At 42.9% G+C, this 24,964-nt stretch overlaps 1 protein-coding gene across 5 annotated transcripts in view; it reads left to right on the forward strand.

Annotated features, from left to right (window-relative positions):
* MAP2 (microtubule associated protein 2) overlaps window positions 1-24,964 on the forward strand; it is a 219,796-nt gene that overhangs the window by 67,137 nt on the left and 127,695 nt on the right. The window lies entirely within an intron of this gene.

Raw genomic sequence — 24,964 nt, forward strand, 5'->3', positions numbered from 1 at the left:
CTCTGAAGCATGCTTAGGTGGAGCCATCTTCTCCAGTCTGCTGGTGGGCTGTCAGTAGCTTGCTTTACCCTTCCCATGTCAAAGCTGTCTAGATCCCATTAATGGTCAGGGCCTGTGGCCAAGATGCTGAACATTACTAATCCCTTTGTCCAGAGAGCTTGGGCTGAAGCATCCTCTCATCCTCAGCCAGGGGCTTACAGTAAGGATGATGGGTAAATCCAGTCTTGACAGTAGGCTCTTAAATGATGGTGTAGCTGTGTGCTCAATGTCTTCTGTTCTCTGGGACTCCCTGCAGACAGCTTGGTCCTGCCTCCATGTCTTTCTGGCTCAGTTTTCTCTTCAGCCAATGCTTTGTTGTGTCCTAGTTAGCTTTTTCTTCTGTGTAGACAAAAACTGAATGGCTCTGAATGAGAAACATCTTGCTCTCCTGTCTACAGCATTTCTGAGTTAATAAACAGAGGTGTTGCCATTGCTCATCTAGGGGAAGAAGTAGCACTAAAACTGGTGAAGTAAGTTTTTGTCTAGGGCTGTAATTAAACTTCCAGACTTAGGCAATTAAAGGTCAATATACCAGAGGTTTGTGACTGGGAATTCAGAGCCTTTTTTTTTTTCTCCTCTTAATTAAGGACTATTTTGTTTTATGATTAGATGAATGGGACCAGAAGTAACTAAATCAGCCAGCAAACCTGCCAGTGACTGGTGGGTTTGTTGTGAAAACTGTCAAATAGTTGACACACAGCTGAGATTGCATACAGTGCTCAGTGCCAAAGTAAATCATATAGTCTATTACCCCTGGGACCTGTAGAGGGTAAAATACAGAGCCTTGCTGGTTGGATCACCTGTAGTAGCTCAACATATGTGTGGAGGAGGCTTCTAAATAAATGCCAAATGTCAGGTTGGCTGAAAGGGAATGTAAAGGAGAGGGGTAAGTATCTTATAACTTTAGATGTGTTGCCATGGTGACATGAGCCAATAAACTAGAGCAAACCCAGGAGTAATCTATAATTGAGAAGTATAGGAGAGGCAAAGTGGCCTTGCTGTTTGCAGAGATTCAGGTGCATGATGCTGAACCTATTGCTACATTTGTTGTGCTCAGTCCTGCCCTCATTCTGAAGAGTACTTACAGTTTACTTGCTGCTGGTTTTCAAAGGCTCCCTGTCCCTTGAAACACACACATTTGTTTCATTTAACAACAAGTTGTTGACCCCTGCCAACAGCTGATCCCAATCAGGGGTTTTTATGTACAGCACAAATAGGAGATACATGCTGCATCTGGTAACCATACTGTAAAAGCAAAGCAAATTTTGGTCTGTAACTTCTGGAGCTGCTGGTCCTGTATTTCAGTTGCACTTTGGAAGTTCTGTAAAGACACAACAGTAAAGCCTGGAGTCAGCAATGCCACCAAGCGCATGATTTAGTCTAAGTGCTTAAGTGCTCTAAGTGAGGATGGATAGCCCGAGTGCTTAGAGTTATACAGATGCTTAAATGCTTTGTGAACTCAGTGTTTAAGGGTTTTATCCCAAAGGATGCTGCAGAAACTTCCACTGAACTAAGTGAGGATGAAGGAGTCCTTGTGCAGTGCCAGCAGCTATAAGAATTGTGTGAAAGAAAGGAAGCATGTTATTGTTATTGTGTTTTTGCATGCTTTACCATGGAAAAAATAATCACCAAAATTACTTCCAGGTTTGGTTTTAGTTTTGGAGTTTTTTGGGGGGGGCTCAGGGGGGTGCATGGCAGAATGGAGATTTATAGTATGATAGGTATTTGGATAATTTAATCAGCATTAAAACTTATTTTCATTATAAAACCAGTATAGGTGGGAAATGGAACAGAATTCTACAGCCAATGCATCCTTTTGAGGTCATGAATAGCCCTTTTAATTTACATAAGGTGTTATAAAAATGTTAAAACAGGAAGCAAGTATTTTCATTCAAAATCGTGTCTATGATCCATCCTTTACAACAATTTTCAAACTGATGTTAAACAGACTGAGGTACTTGCCTTTATCATTACTTACAAATGTTACTGGAATTGAGCACTTTGTTTTACTTGTTATTTAAACATGAGGAATACTTTACAACGAACAAAACATTCCTGGTATAAAATGTTGACTGTCCACCACATCTAGGGTTTTACTCTCTAGCCCAAGTTTAAAAAATAAAAATAAATGTTTAAAATAATAAAATAATCTGCTGCTTTAATCGGAAGTTGCAATATTTAAAGCAGCAGTCTCTGTCTAGAGAAACTGTGCATTTACACCATGTAAAGGAAGAACTTTGTTGTTTTCCTCCCTCTTTGATATTTAATGATGACTGAGATAGCAGACTCGTTGGGACAGAGATCTTCCACTGTCTTTCAGTAGTACTTGCATTCTCAGATATTTTTTTTGCCACACAAGTTCCCACCAAATGAAAATAAGTGTTTATAGCTTCAGGCAAAGCAGCATTTTTACCCCACTACAAAAGAGTCCTGGAGTTGCTAGAAAATCTGTTTGTGATATGTTTTTACTACTCATTTTCCACAAAAACATCAATTCTGTATAACACCTATGTGTCTACGTAAATATTCTTGCTGTGTGTTTGTGCAGTGCCTGGTACAAGGCAGACCCATTCTCAGCAGTATGCTAAACACTGTTGTGATCAAAATAAGCAGTAATGAGGTCTGTTTGAGGTTTTTTAAATAGGTGTAACCTTTCACAAAACAACGTTGGGGAGAAGCCTGGTCCTGGCAAGAATGGGAAAAGTTGTAATTGCACAGGGATTATAAAGAACATATGAACATAAAATTCTAAGATGCAATCACTTCTGCAGAACAACTGAGCACCAATATGAGCTTATTTGTGGTTGTATAGCTGGGTTTTTAGTAGTGCTGGTGAGACATGTGAGCTGTGCCAAGCCTTGATGTGTAGAAGGCAAATCGAGTAATTCCTCATTGAGCAAATCATAACTCCACACTCCCTACAGGAATGTTTTTCACATTGGTCTGACTGGTTCAATGTGAGACATTTCAGGAAAGAAAAATTCTGTGAATGAGCAAAATGTTTCAGCTTCATTGTAGTTTCTCTTTGATTTGGGGGGCAGGGGTAGCAAAACCCAAATAAATAAACAAGGAAAAGAGCTGAAGGTTTGTGGATGTTTTTATTCTTGCACTTTCTTTTCATGTTTTTCCTGTTCTGATACTATATATCCCTTGAACTCAAGTATTTACCCCAGTATTTTCAAGGCTCAAAGTTATATGCAAGTGGAAGGAAAGGGCCCTGCATTTTCTTTCCCTCCTGCCCACCCCTGTGTGCTCTGCTCAATTATTTTCTGTGTTCATACAGATAAAAAAGATAATTGTTTTCCTCCTAACCTTACTGGAAAACAGCCCTCATTAAACTCCTTAGTGGGAAGAGGGTTGGATAGGATGCCAGTGTGTTAAAGGGCTTCTCTGTCTGTCCGGGAAGTGCCTTATGTAAGGAGCTATCACACGGGGACAGACGGCGCCTCGGAACGTGACCCCAGCTGGGATCCCTCATGGAGATCGTGCAGCTACTTTGGTGGCCCTGGGAAAACAAATTGCTGCTTCTTCCCCACCATCCAAAGAGCATCTGTGCTCTCCCAGCTTGGAACTATGTGTTGGTGTGGCCTTTCTGCTGCCTGCTGGGGTGACATTGGCACAGAGCTGCCTACAGCCCTTTTACTGCAGACAGGCAGTGCAAGGGAGACAAGACTTTATCTGATACCATCCCACTCCTTGAAGAAATGGCATATATAGAGTTTTTCTGATGTTCTCCTAGCTGCTCTTTCCCACCAAACAACCCAGCTAGTGCCTAGAAGATGTTCATGGGATTGCTTCTGAATTAAAACTTTGCAGTGTGCATGAAGTGGTGCACATCTTGCAAAGTGGAAGGTTACCCTCCAGCAGACATGCTCTGTGCTGCCCCTGGAAGCAGGATGTTGGCTTGGAGGGAATGTGGCAGGACAAAATGATGGTGTATTAAATTGAAAATCACAGCAATGGAGGGGAGAAGCAGCTCTGTTGGGAGCTGCCAAAGTTGCAAATAAAATGATTTGGCTGGGGGAAGAAGGTGGTTAGCCAGAAGTTAGAGCTTGTTTCCCAGTCCCTTGGCTGTAATTCAGAGATGCAGTGCATAGAGTGGTGCTGCTGCTGCTTAACTTTTGATTCATTGTCCTTACTGATAGAAAGTTCCTTCAGTGCTATTTAGATTTTTAATGCTTTAATGACCTGTTTTTCATGTCCACTGCATGTGTTCTCTGTTGTGCATATTAATCTTGTGAATATTTGCATATGATACTTTAATCTCTGCCATTATCTGAACTGATGTTAATTTAGTCTTTCTGCATAGGTCTTGCTCTATTGAAGTAGGGCTATTTTTATTGCTGCAGCAAACTGGATAGCCAAAGGGAATGAACTCTAGATAATCCTCCCAGAGAAATGGCTCTTGGTCTGTGGTGGTCATGGAAGGGCTGCACTGGCCTTGGCAGCTGTGCTGAGCAGAGCTGCAGCTGTGGGACACAGGTGAGGAGGGGAAGCTGCTGAAGCACCAGTGAAATCAAGATATGTCTAGTAATGTTCTGAAATCCCATCCTCAGTTGTGCTCGGTTCAGTGGTTCAGCAATTGATTGAAAATCCGAGGGATTTTTCTGCCCTGTCGGCTTTATTCTTGGCCACATCAAGTACTCTGAGCAAGTTGCCTCGGAGAATTCAGCCTTTGGGTGCTTCTAATTCAGAAAACGGATTTTCTGGATTGTGAATAACATGTTTGTGTCCTTGTATTTCCCCGTGGTTCTGTCAAACTGAAGTTTTTATTTTTTGGCTTAGAAAGACAGTGAGAGACAGAAGAAGGGAAGAGCTGCATTCAGTTCAGGAAGAAATGTGGTACTTTGCACCATCCCAGAGTGCTGTGAGCAGTGATGATCCTGCTATTTGTCCTGCAGCCTGATGCAGGCTTTGGTGGGCATGGAAATGAAGGAGCACTTGTTTTGACAAGCATTGAGAGGCTTGTCATTCTCTAAGAGGAGTACAGCCCTTCTGCAATGCAGCAAGCCAGCCTTGACTTGGGCATTAGGAGTTTTGCACCAGGCTGCAATCCTTTTGATATTTATGGTTTTTTTATATATAGGCATGCCTCATTCTACAAGAGACGTACAGCATAGTGATTTAACAGGAACTAGCCTGTGTTACATTGTAGCACTACTCAAGCAAACAAACTACTTTGTACTCCATAGAAGTTTACTTTTTGTATGTGAATTTCACACAGAGTTCTCATGGTCCCATTCAGGGCTCTGGGCAGACAGCAGAGGGAATCACAGGGCCACCTCACTATGCTTCTTACAGTGGTGACTTTTAGGGGTTGAAGGCTGCTGGTGCATGTGTGTATGGCTGTGGCTGCATCACTGTGAGCTCGTGACAGTCTGGGCTTTGAGAGCAAACCTCAAAACCTTCTGTAAGTGAAAGGAAGTGTGTGTGTTCTGGGTGAGCAAGCTGTGGGGGGCTGCTGCATGCTGGTGCAGCTGTCACACCTGAGTGTGAAGTGAAAAAGGCTGCTGCAACCAAGTGATTCACATTTATTCAGCAAGTGCTCCTGAGTAATTTGGTGGGCTGACACCAGATTGTGACAATACGCATTGAAGGGTTACTGGTATCATCAATCAACTTCTGCTTGGCTGCTGCTCTGTTGTGGCTTCTCTTGCCCTATTTCTTGAAGAACTTCACAGCTGTAGGAATTTTAAGTTTTATTTTTATCCTAACCACAGGAGATAAATGAGATATGGTTGATACTATGACACGTCAGATTCCCTTGGTCCGGTCCCTTCACTGACTTCTCATTTTGTTAATAATGGCTATAAATCTGTCAGTTCCTGCTTCCACATGCAGCATACACCTGTGTTTTCTGTCATATAAGGAAACAGGTAGGTGAGGCCAGGCTATCAAAAAGCAATTTAAATGGCTGGTTATCAGAGCTGTGTTTCTGTCATGAATTTATGGTGATGTAAAAGTGAATGACTAATTTTGTTTGGTCCATAAAACATTAGAATAGAGCCAATTAGACGTATAGCCTTGCAAAGCACATAATGCCACCTCTGAAAAAACACTGGTTTCTTAAACAAATGTGCATAACATGTGCTTCTGAAGCAGCTATTTTACAGGGTGTAGAAAAAACTGTTTCAGGTACCTTCCTCAACAAGTTTAGTTCATGTTCCTTACTCCTACGTTATAGTGCTCTTATCTGCTAAAGTCTTACTCAAAATTGCCCTTACTTAACTAAGATTAGTTTTGCATTTAAATTATGGGTGTGTTGGTGCTCTTCTTGAAGGAGGCTGTTTTTTTAGTAATCCAGTGAGTTATGAAATACTCTTTTAGGCAGTGGTGTAAACAGCCATTAGCTTTCAGTAGTAGTTGGAAAGAGAGGAAACAGGCAGGGCAGGCACAGATGAGTGAGTTAAATTGAATGTTGGCTTATATGAAATGATGAGTGGATAGTGCTGGTGTCCCATGCAGACTGAGTCAAAGACACACCAGTACTAGCAGCTGTAGAGACTCTCCATCATTTGAGATGACAGAAGTCCTGTGCCTTGAAGCCAAAGACTTGGAGTCCTGATTTTCCACCAGCATGAGAATGAAACATCCACAGTCACTTTATTTATCTGAATATTTGTTATGTTGATTCACAACATTGGCATCAGGCTGTTGGATTAAAAGTTGTTTTACTCTAGACACGCTTTCTACTCTTGAGAGTACAGAGGTGCTGCTTTGTGTGTGATTGTGCAAATGGGACCCTGGTGTGTCTGGGTGAAACATAAGTGTAGAGCTTATTTCTACCAGTCAGGCTTCTGGAAAAAAACCAACAACTTAACCTGCAGAAATGAAAGAATCTGGTCCTGGGGTTCATGCATGAGAAACACCCAAGTGCTCTTCAATAATATGATGGAGATAGAGCGTTTGGCACGACAGTCTGGTGTGAGGAGGCGCTGCCTCAGGGAGTGTGGTAGGTCTCTAAGCAGTGGCACAGGATTCTTCTGTGGCTACAAACTCTGGAGAGAAGGAATAGAGGCCGTCAGAGTCACATGCCAGTGTTCTGAGGGTCCCTTTAGGTAAAGTTTATTTAGCTTTCTAGGAAGCTGCAGTATTTAATCTGACCTGAAGCAGCAAACAGATGGAGGGATGTCAGAGAAGAGAGCTGTATTTTTGGCTTTCACTTCAAGCAAGAGATTTGTAGATGGCTCGCTTAGTGTTCTATGAATTTGATGCTCTATATATTTCTAAACTGAGCCTATCTTTTGTAAGCAACATAATTTTACAACCTCCTTATGCTTAAGCTACTTCTTTGCCCAGGAGTTAAAAACAGGCTCCTTCCAAATTTGATTTCCTGTTAGACCATACGTTCTGCTGCTGCAGGGAGCAAGTCTTTCATGTCAGTCAGTCAACCCTTGGCTTGACTGGGAGTTACTTATATCCTCCAGTAGGAACCATGTATTTTACTTTACAGATGAGCCAGTGTATTCTGGTTTTGTGTTTACATATCTGAAAGGCAGGATTCTTTTAGGGTTCATTTCTTTATAAGGCTTTTAACTGAACAGAGGCTCTCCCCTGTTAAATTGAACTCAACTTCCACAAGTGCACATGTGTGCAAATTTCCCCCTCCTCCCGAGACCATGCCCAGTTAAGAGGAGGAGAAAAGTGAACATTCTTGGCAATGTTTGTTCTTCTCATATAGTAGCCCCTTATAAAATAGAAACAAAATTAAAATGGTTGCAATGCTGCTTACGTGAGTAACAGTCTAGGCTGGGCCTGAAAATAGTTGGTTCTCCCTTTTTTCAGGGTAAGCTATTCAGCATTCCAAACTGACTTGTGCTGGGAGCAGACATCACCAGCAAGGTATTTCCTGTCTCCTTTTGCCAAATGCTAATAATAATAATAACAACAATAATAAAGATTTAAAAAAATATACTCAAATCAGAACTATGCCACACATGACTTCATTTGGCAGCACAGGGCTTGCTCTACATAACTTCTGGCTTTATTTTTTTACTTACATGCTTGCCAAGAGCTTCTGAATTAATTTGCCCTCTTCCCACTCCCTGTCTTCCCCCTGCTGAAGGGAAGGCATAGTGGATCACACTCTGAGCCAGAGGAACATATGGGATGGGGGAGCTTCACCTGACCAGTTCAAGGGCTCTGCTGTCATGTGAGGGCAGTGCCTTGGTCACTGAAGCTGAGCTGTCTCTCCCCCTGAGCTCCATCTCAGGCATGCTGCCTCTCCCCAGCACTACTGCTTCTTGAAGGTTTAATTCCTTACTGGCTTTTTGTGGTGGTTGTGTCTCAACTTGGGCTTCTTTCCCAGTTGAGTTTGGCCACACTGAGCAAAAGAAATAGGTGCCCACTTCTTCTTTCTGATCTCTTCTGAGGAAGGAATTGTAGAAGCCTGTTTTTCTGTAGAGCATAGGGTCTCTATTCCTTTACATGGTTGCCTAATCTATGACAGATTCTAGTTGTGCTCTAAAATGTTTCAGATCCCTTGATCTACGGTTACATCAGGAAAAAATGAAATAAAATCTCTGGTACTGATGAAGAGAAAAGGGAGTTCGCCTGTAAAGAGTAGAAACCTGATATACAAGAAAGCACAGCCTTGCCAGCAAATTTCCCTGTCACAGGGAAAACCATGAGAACATTTCTGAAGTTTCAGTCCTGCAGAGAGTAGCCAGGAAGAAATGAGTGGGAATTTCTTTTTCATTGAGGGCAAAGGAAGTATGTGAAAGTATTTTAAGTGTGAGAGTCTGAGCTGCCTCTGCGTGTGAAATGGTGGTACCCTGAAGAGGCTGGCTTAGATTTGTGGCACATTAAAATGAGGTAACAGTTTCATGGTAGTTGATAGTAGTTTATGACACATCAGTTCCAGTTTCTGCTTTGTTAAACATTTTTAAAGCTGCTTCAGTGCACCCAGCTTTCATTCCTTAACTACTGGGAACTCTGTGAGTCCCTGGCTTGTTTGTCTCCAGCCACAGCTGGAAATGCTGGATAGGTCCCAGCATCCCATTTTGCCTAGGCAGCACCTGTGTTTTCTGAAGTAAAATCTAATATACAAATATGAATATAATTTCTGGAATCAGTTAGAAACTCTGCATCCACATGATCCTTTGTGTATGTGTGAATTGGTGTTTTTTTTCCTTGTTTTTTTTCCTTGTTCAATTCATTATAGAAGAAAAACTTTCCAGTGGAGCCCAGTTCTGATGTGCCTGTACAGGTTAAAAGGAAAGAAGTAGTTACTGTCCAAAATCACTTTATTTTGGCACGTGTTCCCTCTAGTCCTCTGTGATCTCTCCTGAAGGTTTTTATCTGATATTGGTTTTGGATTGAGTCTGCATTGCTGATGGTGCATTTGGCCAGAAAGATGAGGTTTGATTGATTTTCAAGGGTAGGAGAAAATGGTGTTCTTGATAACCATTGCAATTTAGGGTAATGTATGCTGACACTGATGTGTGAGCTGCTCAGAGCAATAATAACTGGTTGACCTGACCTGCCTTGGCTTTAAAGTGCCTAGTAAAACTTGCTGTGGCCTTGTAAAGAGATTCTTCATTTTTGTGTCTGTCTGCTGATGGATCTCTAATGTACATCTCCCTAGCTTTGCATCAGGATTAATAATCAACACGCAAACAAATCAGGTTGCTCCAATTATTTCTCCTGCTAAGACTTTGACCTTGTTTTTTCAGTTCCTTAGGGTGGAGGTGCTTTCAAGAGTGGATGAAAAAGCTGTATACCTTCCCAGTTTGTACCAGAGGACAATAAAAACCCATCCACCCAAAAAAACCTATCCATTTCCTGGGGCAGCACATGATTTGCATGTCTCCATGACATTTCATGAAAGCTCAGCTCTACATGATTGATTAATAAATGCCTTGGTAGCTTTAACAGGGAAAACTGGGCATCTCATGGCTGCTTCAGAAGGGCAGCTGGCAGAAAAAACTGCAGTGTGCTAACTCTCCCTGACCTGCTCTTCCTGCAAAGCTCTCACCAAAGAACTCTCATGGAAACTGAGTTTTATTTCAGAACACCAAAGAAAAATATGGAAGAGTTTGGAGTGCTGGAAGTGGGGCTTGCCAGAAGTAGTAATAGACCAAACTTGTAAGGCAAACAATGCTGCACCACGGACTGCCAATATCCCCCCATAATCTGTATTAAAAATAGATTTTGCAGGCTCCAATTTTAGCATGATCCATTCAGTAATTCATATGGCATTCCCATATGTTAGGGTGAGAGGAAGGTGGAAATAGTGGGAGTCAGGGAAAAAGACACTGAGTGATCCTTATGCCATTTCAGTTCAGTTAATTGCATGTGTTTAAAATGTTGTAACGTGAGCAGATGGGGTGTTTCACAGTTATGTGCTCTGTGTCTGGATATATATACACACACATATATATGAAGTTCTCTAGTACTTGATTCCTGTGCTGAGGCTTTACCAACAACAATGGCTGAGAGGATGGCATCTGTGCTGGGATGGGATGAGTGATCCAATATTGGTATCCCCAAAACCATGTGAGATGTGCACATGTTCAGTGAGCAGTCCCAGAGCTTGTGGCTGTGTTGCATTTGGTGATAAACTCAAAGGTTGTCTTGTGTCTTCTTGTTTGAAGCCACACAGCTCTGAAATCAGTAAAGAAATTTTTTCAGGAATCTGGGCCTCAAATGTACTTAGTACTTTAACATCAGGGTAGTTTTAATCTGTGAATAAGTTCTAGAAAAGGGAGTGTTGTCCCTGGAAGCAGTGGCTGTGTATCCTGCAAAGGTGCAGGAATGTGGGGTCCCTCCTCTTGCTAAGATTGCTGCACACCAGTCAGCACCACCCAGCTTGGGCAGCACTCTGGTTTCAGCTGGGATAATGGGTGTTCTTCTGCCTATGCTGAAATCCCACTTCAGTCCTGGCCCTGCAGCCTCCCTGCTCCCTTCTGCTGAGCCTGTGATGGGTCACCAAGTCACCTGGCTGCTTTCCTCAGCTCTTTTCTGGTCTCATTGCCTCACTTCTGTCCCTTTTGCCTGCCCTGCAGCCTGGCCCCTTCCACACAGGTTGTTTTGGGGAAGAGGCAGCCTCCTCTGCCCACAGAGCAGCCTCCTTTCCTGTGCTCCTCAGCAGGAGGATGGCAAGCAGGCTCTGTTGCTCCTTGCTGCTACAGCCCTCGAAGGATGGAGTAAAGCAGATGGCGCCAGCATGAATGAACAGCCAGCAGCTGAGTGAGCCTGTTTGGCAGCTTGGGCTTTGCTCTGCCTGTGTATCCCATGTTTGCCAAAGCTGGGCTTTTCAATGGGAGCCTCTGCTCCTGCTGGGATCTCATTGGGAAGATGAGGGGCTCCCCCCCTCTCTCCCCAAACTCTGGTCCCTAAGATTAGCCTTGGCTCAGATTGGATCTTCCCTAAGAGCAGCCAGGCTTGCAGCAGGACCTGTGTGTATGGCTGGGCTTCACTTCCTGTAACATAGTCTCTCTGAATCTTCAGGTAAGACAAATCTTCTATTTAAAACCCATCTTTCTTTTCTAATTTTCTTATCTTAGCAGATTCTTTGGGGTAGTCTTTCGCTTTTAAAAGCTTGAAGACACCTGGCTGAACGCAGGAGTTTTGCTTTCTTTCACTCAGACTGGTAGAAACATTCTTGGTTGATTTCAGCATGAGCTATAAATGATTTGGACCCAGTTTCTCTTTGCTTGTAGGGATTTTGTTTTATTGGGGATTTTTGTGTGTGTGAGTTCTAGGACCAGTCCAAACAGCACTTGCTCTCAATTTTCAAGTTGCATCCTTTTTGTTTTCTTTCCTGCTCCCTCTCCACATGGACTGGGAGGTGTGAGGAAGGATCTTGTGGCAGCCAAACCATGTGCTGTTCTCAGAGATTGCTGTGTCATGCAGTACTAGCTGAAAGTGCCTCAGCAGGTCCCCTCTGAGACCTCACCTGCAGCTGGCAGGTGTTGCCTATCTGTATTTACACATGTGACAGTAAGTTGGTACAGGTGAATGCAGGACCTCAAACTCTGGGTCTGATTTGGAGCTGAGTCCCAAGCTGCTGCTGTGTGGATAAAATGGAAACAATACAGTGTAAGAGTGGCCAGGGCAGAGATGCAGGAGCTGGGCTGAGCTGTTGCCTCTGGTTCCACTGAGCTACTTGGTGCCTTACAGCACAGCCCCTTTCCTCCTCCCACCCATTATTTTGTCTCATGCATTAATTTCTTAGCAGGTGCCTTCACTCTGGGAGAGCTTTCAGTACTGAAGAGTCTTTGTGAGCTTCAGAAGGAAAATAAGAATAATTGACTGGGCAGTATAGGCAAGGATCAGCTGTCACTACCCTTGGTATACCCAGGGGAAATAAGGAGATTCAGTCCAGTGCCACTCAAGAATAAAAGATTAGTTCAGGATGAGAGAATCTTTTGGTCTTTTAAAGGGGCAAAACCTTGAGCCACAGAAATTAAATAGCAACGTGTAGAGTGGTAGTTGAATAAAAATAAAACGAAAGCGCACACAAAAAAAAGCCTTAAGCTCTTTAGTTTATCTCACTCTCCAAGTTTTCTATCAGATGGCAAGCTTCTGGATATTGGGGCATGCAGTCAGGAGATTTTTTATCTTGAGCTGATACCTGCCTTTGCGCTCTGCCTTCCATTCATCTGCTGATCACATGTTGCAGGGTAGAAAGCATTTTCTGGTCACAGTAGCTTGTTTTTCAAGTTACTGAAGTGTAAAATCATTTCTATCAAGGCATTACAAAATAAAATAGTTTCCAGTTATTTCTGTCTTGGCTGCATGTTGGAGTCAATCTGAACCAGTGTCTGTGTTTATACTTATTAATAAAATATAGCTTTATATAGAGAATGTTCCCACTCTTAGTTTCTTCCTTGTTCAAGGGAATGAAAAGAGACAAGGAAAAAGGCTTTAAGGTAAGAGATGGATGAAAGCCAAAGTCAGAGAATTTTATAAATTTTAGCAAACAGGTTGAAGAACAAGGGAAAACAAATGGAAAAAAAATGGAGTGTTAGCAATGTGAGTGTGTATTACACATTTATCTAATTTTAAACTTACTTACATTTGCTTTTATATTTATAGCACAGAAACATTTCAGAATTATCCTAAATCTCTGAGAAGACAATGTTTTCTTGCCTGAAAGCATCAGGCGTAACTCCTAGGAAGGGCCCTCTAGAAACAGACATTAGAGGATAAGCTAAGCTCATGCCTTTTTCTTTTTTCTTCCTCAAAAGGTTTTAATGCTTCTAAATATTCACAGTGTTTAACTGTGTTTAATGGTTGATAGATCCTGTTAAACTCTGGAGTAATACAATATTTTGCATTTTGGGAAAGGTGAGTGTTGTGGTTTGACACTGGCCCAACACCAGACACCCATGAAAGTTGCTCAGTCACCCTCCCTGCCACAGCTGGGCAGAGGAGAGGGAAAAAACTAATGAAGTGTTCATGAGTTGAAATAAGGATTGGGAGAAAATGCTCCAAGGGCAAAACAGGCTCACCTTAAAGGTACAAAGTGAATTTATTACTAAAAAGGTCAGACAAGCATAATGAGAAGTAAAATAAGTTCTTAAAAACACCTTTTCTTCCTCCAGCCCTTCCGTCCTTCCCACCTACAGCTCAGGGAACCAGGGCAGGGGGTTTTGGTCAGTTTGTGCCCTGAGGTTTTCTTCTGCTGCTCTGGGAGAGGAGTCCTTCCCCTGTGAGACCCCTGTGGGTGTCTGTGAACAGGGTTCTCTGTGAACTCCTCCAGCCTGGATCCACTCTGAGGAGCAGCAGTCCTGCCCAAACTGCTGCAGTGTGAGTCCCTCCCACGGGCACACAGTCCTCCCCACACTGCTGGGGCGTGGGTCACTCTGCCCAAAATTCAGAGCTTACAAATGTGAGACTTTATGAGGAAAACATCTCAAACAAGATCCCCAGCAGCTAAAAAATAATACAAAACCATCCCAGTTTCCTCATAAACTGGATTCTGTTTATTGGGCTTTTGTGGCTCCATGTGTGTACCTGCAGACAGACTACAGCAAGAAAAGGCCCTGTGGGGTCCATTTTGCCTCACTCACCTGGGCAGAATCCTGCCAATGGCAGTGGGGGTACTCAGGGGATGGCAGAAGATGATTTAAACAAAGCCAGCAGACCAGAAAATGCAATCTTTGTGTGGAGCTGTGAAGAAGTCCCACCAACATGTGAGGGGTTGCAGGAGGACACTGTCCTGTGCATGGCTTCTGTTCAGGTGGAGCTGCAGCAGGCTTGAGCCATGCTCTCTTGCATTTTCTGTCATACCTTCTTGCTAGCTGCTGCTCATTGAGTTAGCTGTGGTGAGTGATGATGTTACAGTGTAAATCTGAAAAGCCCTTTGTGGTTTGCACTGTCACAAGCCCCCCACTGGGACTTGGGAAGGTTTGCAAGGATAGCTTTAGGGGATCAGTAGTTAATTTGGAGTTGGTTACTCTGGTAATGTGAGCTTTTGGTTCACACTAGGATCCTAGTACTTTCTGTAAATGATGTGGTGTTGTGCATTGCTTTTACAGGGTTTCAGTTGCTAGGATTTGTTTTTTTTTTTTTTTTTAATTTTTGTTTCTTTGTTTTTGACTTTTCTTACTCTTAAGAAATTTATCTAGTCTGATCTCTGTGTTTTAAATTGTAGCTTTTTATTCTGTATGAGGAAAACAATGCATTTCATTCTTAGTGAGTTCCATTAACATCTTTCCCCTTGAATACGGCAGCAAGCCAGTGAAATTAATGTGCTGTTTGTTTGTCTCTTAGCACAGTTCATTTGCTCAGAAACTGTCTGGTGCAAAACTCCAGGCCTTGAGCTAGAGGCTGACATGAGTGCGCCTGTCTCCACTGCTGATGGGCCTTTAAAAGGTGTCAGTGGAAATTGCTCTGTACAAGATTCAGCTCCTAAGAAGGGATAACCCCCTGTGTTTTGCTACTGATGTTGGTCCTGACTTGGTCTGCAGGGCCAGCTTCCAAAAGCAGTGAAAGCTCAAGCTCCCATCACCTATGTGCAGAGAATCATCAGTTAAGAAAGGCACAGAAAACTGGCTGCTTGTTAATATTCATCCTTAAATGATTTATGAAGCTAAAAAGAATAAACAAGTGACACTTTATATTTTGTTACAGCAGTCTCCTATCCTTGTTTAGTATTTAGTGGAGAGCTTGTGTCCAGAAGGGTGTTTGGTGACACCATCAGCTGAATAAGGTCTTTCAGATGTGTCTGTCTGCATTAGTAATGAGAATGCTTGCTCTTGTTTTACAAAGGAACCATTTCTTTAAAATATAACCTCCTCCTTCCCAGTCCCTCCGCAAATGATTCCGTCATCAGAATTCTCATTACAGCCGTCTTTCATCCCTTTAACGTTGGATGAAAATCTCTTTGTCTTCAAGTTCCTTCAATTATTAATGATTCAGTTGTATTCTTTTTGCCAATTGGTGCAGAGAGAACCTTGGAGGAAATGTGTATTAGTTATTCCATTTATTCTCTCATCTTCGTTCTTTCTGTGGTCTTTCTTAATAGTGCTCTTCTGCTGGTTCCTCACTCACAGGTTCTGCATCATTGCATGGGTTTTTTTGCTCAAATATAGGAGCCATTGTGCCCCAAAGATTAGCTTTCTTTTTGAAACCTTCTAAAAAGAGGCAGGGAGCCTTCTTGCAAATGCTGGGAACATCTTTATTTTTCAGTCTTTATGGTGTTGTTAATAAGTGGTCAGACACCTTTATCTGAACCAGTTGCACCCTATAGGTCAGGTAGAAGTCTGGGGGATGGCAGGTCACACACCCAGTAAAATTGTTGGCTCCAGATCCTAAAGTACAATCTGAGTGGCATTGTGGAGAGGCAGGGGCCAGCCTTGCTGCCTTCTCTACCTCAGTGAGGTCCTCCAGCAGCAAAGAGGGAAGGAGTAGGATGGGTTCACATGGAAGAGCCACAGGCCTTGTCCTCTGAGAGGCTGAGCTGATGTAGTGGGAGCCCTATAGGAGCTCCTCTTGGCATCCCTTTTCCACCCCCAGTGCCCCTGAAGCTGTAGGCTTTGCAGCTCTCTGGGTCTTAATGGCAGATTGGGGCTGAGATTCCCAGCACTCCAGCTAGGAATTAGAAAGGTGTGGAGGGAGCAGTGCTGTACTCTGCACCAGCAATTATCATTAAGCTTGGGAAGGATGGAGAGAAGGCAATGTAAGTTAGTCCTGTGGCCAACTGAGTTTTGCTGAGCTGCACCAGTTGCCCAGAGAAACTAGATGCCTGCAGGACAACAGCATCCTTATTCTCTTCAAGGAGGATGCCAGCCTGTCTAGGTACTGCTCTTGGTGCTCTTTGTATAAAAATAAATAGTTTAACCTTCCTCAGTAGCAGGGATTCTAGTTACCACAGACACACGAGATTTGCTTTTAATTAGCCCAGTGAATTACTCATTTATTCCCCCTTCCTTGATCCCTCTCACTCATCTCCCCACTGATTTAGAATGTAATTGTTTTCTTCCTTTATCTTCAAAAATTATATTATCTGAAATATTTTTGTTACTGCTTGGTTTTCTTTGCTTCAGAGAAACCTATCTGAAAACATGTGCTTTACAAGTAAAGATTAGAAGAATGTTTTCCCAAACCCTCCCTTTTGCTTATCTGGACTCTCCCCAGTTTGCCAGTATCTATCTTACTGTGCAAACCCCACAGTTTGGCATTTCTCCAGCTGAGACACCATCACCAAAGAAAATGGAATAATTATCCCAGTGTTTTAGGGATAGCATTCCCATTAGGATAAACAAACCATGGTTTGTCTTTTTTTGCCCACAGTAAGCCTTTTCCTGTTAAACAAGTGCCCAGCTACTTACTCCTGATTTGTCTAGTTATGTGTTTGAGGCTTTGTCTCCCAATATGCTGTTCAGTCCTTTTTTTCCTGCTTTTAGATCTGGGAGCTGCTGTCAACCAATGGTCTTGGAAGATATTTTCCTGTGACAAACTCGTCTTAACTTGGGGTGAAACCCAAATTTATAAAAGCAAAATCAGGAGTGGAGAGATGAGTTTGTTGGCATTTGTTACTGACAAACTGATATTGCCAGAGGTATTTTTTAAGTTGTGCTCTTGCGCTGTAGGTATTTAGGTACTTGTAAACTGCTTGGTTTATTTTTTCCAAAATCTTTGCAAAGATGGCACTTAACTGATTGGTTTGTAATTTTCCACAGCTTCAAGAGACCTTTCAAGAGAGAGTGTGGGGTTTGGGAAGATGTTTGTGAAGATAAAGCAGACTCTTGTCTGGTTTGTTCTGAAGCCTGAAATATTCTTCTTGGGTCAGGGAGGATCCACTCAACTTTCTAAGCTGCATCTGCCTTGTTCTGAGTGTTTCTCAAGTTGCTCTTTTCTATTCTAACATGAAGTTCTGTTTCTTTTTAAAATAATCATATGCAGTATTTGCTCACTGTTGATCTTGTGAAAGTTGAGCAATGTTGAGGTGTAGCCTTCTGTGCATCATCTTTGCTCTGCCTCTCTGCTGAACCATGACTTGTCCTGTCTCATTTCAGATCATACAGATTCTTCTTTTGTTGCCTTTTATGTTATGATTATGGCTAATCATAATTTAGTTTGTTCCTTAGATTTTCTGGTTATATTCACATAGTTTTGCTTTCCCTCATTTATATGGGATTTGTCTCTGTTTTCTGCATGATATTTATTTGACTAATCAGGCTCTTAAAAAGCTTAGCATATTCTTCCTGTGTACTTGTAGAATTTGTTAAAGCTGCTAAACTCTCTTAGTTCTGCCTTTCCTTTCTAGTTATGTGTATCTCTAGAGCCTTGCACAGAGCACAAACCCTTATCTTTTGAGCTGTCCATGCTTCTGTTCCCTCCCAAACTTAATGGAAGTTTTCCAAAGAAACTCAGGTATGATGGTAGAGGAGCCAAGACTGGAAGCTCCTCTCTCCATCCTTTCCTCTACCTTTCCCCCTTTTAAATCTAGATCATTTTTTCCTCAGTGCCATGGAATTGCTGTGGGATCACTTTGCTAAACAGTCCCGTCCTTTGAAAACAGTGTAAATCAGTGTCTGGATGGCTTATGATAGCAAGGAGTCCTGTGTCAGTCATTGAAACAGCAGGAGAAGTTTCCTGACTTAATGGCCACACTGCCATTTGGCCCTGTCATCTAAAATCCCATGGATCCAAGTACCACTTTATCTAAAAGAAGGTCACGTCCCTTGAGGTATATGAGATAAATTCTAAGGTCCTTCATTTATCCAAAAATCCCTTTTGTCTAATGACTTTCACATTTTCTACCCTGTTCTGATAAACTAGATTTGACTATAATCACATTACACTCCCCAAAAATCTCCCTGGTGATGGTGATTGGATCTGACACCCTTCACTCTGTACCCTGAGCTCATGGACAGTGTGAGTGCTGTGAAATAGCTACTGTCTTTCAGGCAACTACCTGGTCCAGATGAGAGAAGTAATTTACATGTACAAACAGTTTAAAAATAATTGTGGACAGTGCTGAGACCAGGGTGAATGAAGGCTGCATTTAAGTTACCTAATCCAAATCTCCAGTCATTAAACCCATTTTAGTCTTGATGTGGTAAGTGCTGTGGGGTCAGTGGAGCAGTGGCTGGCTCAAATGTGTGTAGGCAAAGAGGGAATTGGAATCATTGTGTTAACCACAGGAAGTCTGCTTTTATGATGATGAAAACAAGAATCAATCATAAGTAGTTAATGAATTAGCCTCCAGTATCTGCTATGTTCATGTCACAGTAAATGTGATAGAATCCGTTAAGAAACCCTTGCAAGGGGGTCCTGTGCAAAGGCAGAATCTGTAACATGCAGTGCACACTGCCAGCCCTCCTTACCTCTCTCTGAAATGCTACAGGAGTGTGTATTCTGATCCAAGGAGGATCTGAGTCAAGATTCTAGAGTCAAGGAAGGGTTTCTGGTGGTTTTAGCAGGGCTTTGGCTTGGAGGTTGGCGTGGCTGCTGACTGTCGTTGGTTTTACTGGAAATCTGCAGCCTGTGCAGGGCGGGCATTGGACAGGCTCAGCCCGGCTGCCCATGTCAGGAGGGGATAAGCTGTTACATCATTCTGGCAGTGCCATGTCTGAGCCCATGTGGGTCAGGCTGAGGGCCAGCAGTGTGCTCATAAGGCTGCTTTTGTTGTCTGTCCTCTGAGGTGAGCAGAGAGCTGCTTCCCCTCGGCACGGCTCAGCTGCCGGGAGCTCTTCCATGGGTTTCTGCCTGACTGCCTTCCTTACATAAAGTGTTGCTAAGTGAGAAGCTGTTGAAACCAATTGTGCTACATGTTACTACATGTTTCTGCAATTCCCATTGCCTGTCTGGTTGGTTTTGCTGTCGAGGAACAGCAGTTAGCTGAGCTAACCAAATTAAAAAATATTTCTTGAAGGAAAGTATGGACATAAGAGAAAATAATGATGTGGCAGCTTTTAGGAAGGCAGTACTTAGCTGCTAGAGAACCTATTTCTAGAAAATATTGATCTTTAAGTTGACCTAAATCAAGATCAAGTGGATCAATCTAAAGATTGATCTTTAAGCAAATACTTTTTCACTGCAAGAGGTAAGAGATACCGACCTGTTTCAGGCAAACTTCTGTTTTCATTACTGCATTAACTATATACCAATGTCCTATTGACTGAAAAACCATGTTTTCCTAAATATAAATAGTATTTGAATTGAAATACCATCCAAAACCTATGATTAGACAAACAGCTAAATCTGTGTATTTTGCATTGCAGTTACTGCTTTATATGTCTTTAAAACCATGCCAGCTTTGTTTATATTTTAATTGCATGTTTTACAAAATCTGCTTCAACAAATGATTCATTAGTTTAGAATATTTTATTTATAAATTTATTATAGAATAATAGCTAAGGCTTCTGTTAAAAGTTATGACGTGACATTTAATTTAAAAGCATTAGGTTACCTGATTAAGTGAAGTACAAACTGATACATTAATAAATTCTATTACAGTAGCTGTGATATTTTACAGTAAGCAAGTTTTTTTCTTGACTCATCACCCCACTGGTAGGCCAGGAGAGAAAAAAGGTGAGAACAAGTGGTACAGATTTTATCTGCAGTATTTTCTTAGTCATGAACCATGTGATAGGATGGAGAAACAGTTGGTGTTTCTCTTTGATGCACAGATTGTCACGTGGACACCCATCAGGACAAGGGCTGTGTGTTCACTGGTGTATCTTTGAGCCTCCCACTAATGCAGTGCTGCCTGCACAGCCCTGTCTCTCAGCCTTCAGAACCATCCCTGGATGTGTGCAGTGCAGTCATCTGGTTTTGTGGAAAGTCACTCTCAGGTGGCATTGGTTCTGCAGGAGGGTTCGTGCCATCAACTGCTTCTCATATTGGGGGGAAACACAGGGAATCAGCTGAAAATTTAGGTGGCCTTCCAGGAGCAGTGCTGTCCCAAGGCACTTTTGGGCTGTACCAGTTGGGACACATCAGATGTCTTTACAATGTTTCTGTGATTTTCTGAGCTGGAGGTTTGTTTCTGTGTCAAAACTGGGGGTGTGATTGCTCACTCACCTTTTGCTTTTCCTTTGTGGATGGATTTGGAGGTTGGGGTGTTTGATTTTGCCCAGCTATCAGTGACAATAGCACCCCAGAAACATCAGGCTGATCAAACAGTGAGATGAAGCTGTTGCCTATCCCAGGCAGTACCCAGGACAGAGGGGAGGGTTTATTTTGGGTAACTATACAAAAAAAGCTGGTGTTGCTACTATCTCTGTTACTAGTTACTCTGTAACTACTAAAGCTGTTACTAGTATCTCTGCCACATATACATGCAAGGTTGAGGGACTATCAGTCACATATAATGAATTTTGCTTTCTTATTCTTTTGTTCTCACTGGTCTCAAGCTAGAAATGAAGGATTTCCTCAGAAAGACAAAGAATTTGGTGGCTTCAAAGTGTTAAGTGCAGTATTTGGTTGTTCTGAAAAACAGACCTAGAAGTATTTGAATATCCTTCATCTTCCAGCTTGATTTTAGTGACATGCTGGCACAGAGAGAAGTAGAAATTCCTTTTCTAGATATTCCACATATCAATTATTTAGTTTAGGAGAGTCTGCTAGTATTCACAAAAGAGAGATCATGCCTGAAAGTATTTGTTTGACACGTTTAAAACAAATAAGCTGAAGTAGGAGAAAGAGAGGCCATAATATCCCTGGGATTTGAAGATTTTTTTATAGAATCATGCTGCACAGAACCCCATGTTTCATGTATGCCCAGGTATCAGCTGGGTGTCAGTTGGGTGCAAGTGAGCTGGTCGCAATAGGGGGTGACTTTGCATGAATGCTGGGAAAGGGCAATGTCACCAGTACAGGCCTGTTTTCCTGGGAGCCTGGGAGGAAGGACAGATGAGTTGTTGGGATTGGGATCTGCTGTGGATACAAAGGTGGTGGCACCACCGGTGTAAAGGAAATGGTATGATTGAAGGGCCCTGGGCTGGCTGCATGAGGTGGGCAGATCAGCTCCTGCATGCTTTTACACAGAGGAGAAGACTAAAAAGCAAAGCCAGGGTCCCCCTGCATTCTGAAACTTTCTAACCTGCCTTGAAATTCTTTTTACCCACAGGGGCTGCTAACTCAGCCTGTGGCTTTTCATTACTGCTGCACATTCATCCTCTGTTTTGTCAGTAACCACAGAGAGGAAGACAGTGACTCCAGCCTTACAGCCTTCCTCACTACATAACCCTGGTGAAAGAGCTGCTGTGCTAAACTGCATCTGCTTTTCTTGAATTAATTAATGCTCTTCTATTTTGTTTTCCCCCTGCCTTGGGAAGGGGAAAAACCCCAAGTTTTTCCCCTCAAATGGATGGTAAAATAGATAGTGTGATCTTTCTTTATTACTACTGCAGAAGCTCAGACAATATTTAGAGAGTCTGGTGAAGCATTTGTCTCCTCTCCAGAAGGCAGTCATCCCTGTTTCAAGTGCTAAGACAATAGTGAATAAAAAGAAAATTCCCTGTTCCAGGGCTATTTTTACCAGAGTGGTGCAGTTCCTGTTCAGTAGACCTATGCCTCTTAATCTACATCACTGATGATATTGGAAGCTATTTTAGGCATTGCATAAAATGTTCATCCAGTCTTTGCTAAAAAAGAAGCAACCAACCCACAAGTCCTTTGTTAAACACTGGTTGCAAGGCTTCAGCAGTGATTTGGGTAGAAGGATCTTAGGCTGAGGTTGTGGAAGCATCTCGCTTTGTTTGGGAGCAGAGGTTGTGTGTGACCTTGGGAAAGCCCAAACTGATGATTGTTCTTTCCTCTTCACATCCTCTCATTATCCTGAAAATGTGGAGAACACTACTAATATCTATTTAGGGTTTTTGCTCTCCTAATTTGTAATGGCAGCTGTCTTTTGTTTTGCTCAGCATCTTGCACAGAGGGACTCAGTTTGCAGCTGGGCAGTAATGAAATTGAGTTCATTATCTTGTGTGAATGTGATAATGAAATAAAACCCACCTGAACCAGTAGAATCTTTTAGAGTTCAGATCAGGCCTCAGTCACAGTGGTGAGATTTTCTGAGATGGTAAATGTCTTTACTCCTCTTTGAGAAGTACAATGCTAAAAATGTAATTTAATAACTTCCAGGATTTTCACTTGTCAGCTTCCTTACATTTGTGTTGGGAGGCATTGATTTTATGTGATGAGTTTCTTACTTCTGTGAATAAGCCAGGTAAACATGAGGTTAAATCTTGGACAGGGCTGAGTGTTCTCTGTGTTCCAGCATCTATCTGGATTAGGTTTTTCATTCCTGTCTCCTCTTATGCCTTTTGTCTTTTCAGAAGTATTTTTATAGGTGTGAAAACATATCTCAGGGCAGCCAGAACAAACTTGATGATTAAGCTGCTTTTTATTTGCAGTATCTTAAGATGAAATCATTTGCCATGGGCTGTTTCAGCAGCCACCGTGTCTCTGGAAATGCTGGCATGGGCAGCCTGAAGGTGGCTTGGGTAGCTGGTTGAAGGTCCATCCTCAGGCTTCGGGGGATAGGACACAGGCTGGCAATGTGTATCCATCCCTTGTGAGCCATGGGAGTTCTGTTGGGTTACAGGACAGTTTTCAGGACTTCTTATTCCTCCACCATCCCAACTTCACGATCTTTTTGCTCCCTGAGCTTCTGATTGCTTTGGCCAGTGAAGGGGAGCTGGAAAAGTGAGGGAGAGATGGTAGCAAGGCTGTGAACAGGCACCAACTTGTAAATGGTGGAGCTGAGGAGGACGAGGCAGGATTAGGGTTTCCTTGGTTTCTGCAGAGGATGATCTTTGCAGTGGCAGCAGCAAGCACCCCTTCCCATGAGTCACAGGAAGCTTTTTCAGAGGAAAGGTCGAAGAATTGTGTTAGTGCCACTCTGGCTTTTTTCTGCTCCTTCCAAAAGGCCCTTTTGCTGCTCCCTGTCATCCTTGTCCCATGCAGCCTGCCTTCCTCCATTTCCTCATCCTCCTCACTGCTGTGGTGGTTGAGAGAGTGGGGAAAAACTGTCAGCTCAGAAAAGATGCTCTTAAGTTACTAAGATCTGTTTATAGCAGCGAGGGTGGAATTTCTGTTTGATGCAACGGTTGATGGATGTGTGAAGTCATGCTGTGGTTGCGGGGGAAGGCAGAAGGGAATTGATTCCCTTTGTAGCTCTCTACCACCAAAATTTTGGGAGACAACCCCTGGAAATCAATGGGGAATTTGTTACTCCTTCCTGTAAGGCCCTTGGCGCACTCATGGGTAAATGGGGTTTGTTGGACCTCTCCCAAATTTTGTCGTGGGGAGATGTTTCATTTTCCTGTTGATAGCCTTCCCTGTCAAGTGCTCTGCTGTCACAGGGACTGAGAAACAGCAGGTTACTGCTGGGGAGTGAACCCAGGTGACTTGTGTGTCCTGAGTGCAGGGAAATTTAATCTTCAGTCCTTAAGCATGTGCTGGGTTCATTGGTTACACCTGACTGACTGCTCCTTTGCTGTGTGTGCTGTTAGATTACAAACTAAAAATGCTTGAAAACAAACCAGTTCATCTTTTAATTTTTCTCATACTCTTTTAAAAAATTCATTTATCTATCCCTCCCCAGCTGAGCTGTTCAGCACCCCAGCTCCTCATAGAACGCAGGGTGATTTCCAAATTCACAGGTTCCTTTTCCTACTGAGATTAATGTTGACCTGAGGAAAGCCTTGAAATAAGGAGATAAGATCAAAGCAGACACAGCAACTGAATAGTGGCAGTAAAACTGAAGTCCTCACTTCACAAAGAACTTGTTTCTGAGCTGAACTGTGCAGTGAGCCCTGTTATCCTCTTGTATTAGTCCTGAAGGGTTCTTGCTTGCTCCTGCAGTCCTGCAGCACTTCTGCATTTTCCCTGGTTTTATTTCCCCTCGGTGTGAATAAGCAAATGCAAGGCTCAAATAGCAGCACAGTCAAGCTGGTTACAACACGTAAACAGCGCTAGATAGAAAAATAAAAGGGGGAGAGCCAATTGCCTTCTTGATCTGTAAAGCAGAAAATACTAAATCCTTCCAGACCTCCTTTCTGTCGTGTACCGTCCATAAACCCCGTTTGGGGTTTGGATCGGCATCACGGCAGAACCTGGCTGCGCTGCTGCCTGTGTGCAGTGCAGCCTTGTGTGTGTCTGGCAGCAGCACAAAAGGAACCAGCTGATGATATTCACAGCATTAAAGGCCTGATTCCTGGGGACACACTTGGTTGGATGCAATTAAAATGCCTGTCAGGCATTTGATACCAGCAGCCCCTTGACAAACCGCCTCAGCAGCCGCGAGGTGCAGCATCCTATTGTAAGTGGATGATGGCGGAGCTGGCTGCCTTGGCGTCGTTCTCGAAATTTCTGTGGCCAGTGAACTCCCTCTTCCTCTCCCACTCACCCTCTTTTCCTTTTCACCACTGCGGGGACTTCTGCTAATTTGCAGTTTTCCTTTTCCTGACGTGCACATGGTAGAGACAAGCTGGTGGCTTGCAGACTGCGTCTGGCTGGA

The sequence above is a fragment of the Fringilla coelebs genome (genome assembly GCF_963513975.1).
Source record: "Fringilla coelebs genome assembly, chromosome: 7".
In the NCBI taxonomy this organism is placed as follows: domain Eukaryota; kingdom Metazoa; phylum Chordata; class Aves; order Passeriformes; family Fringillidae; genus Fringilla; species Fringilla coelebs.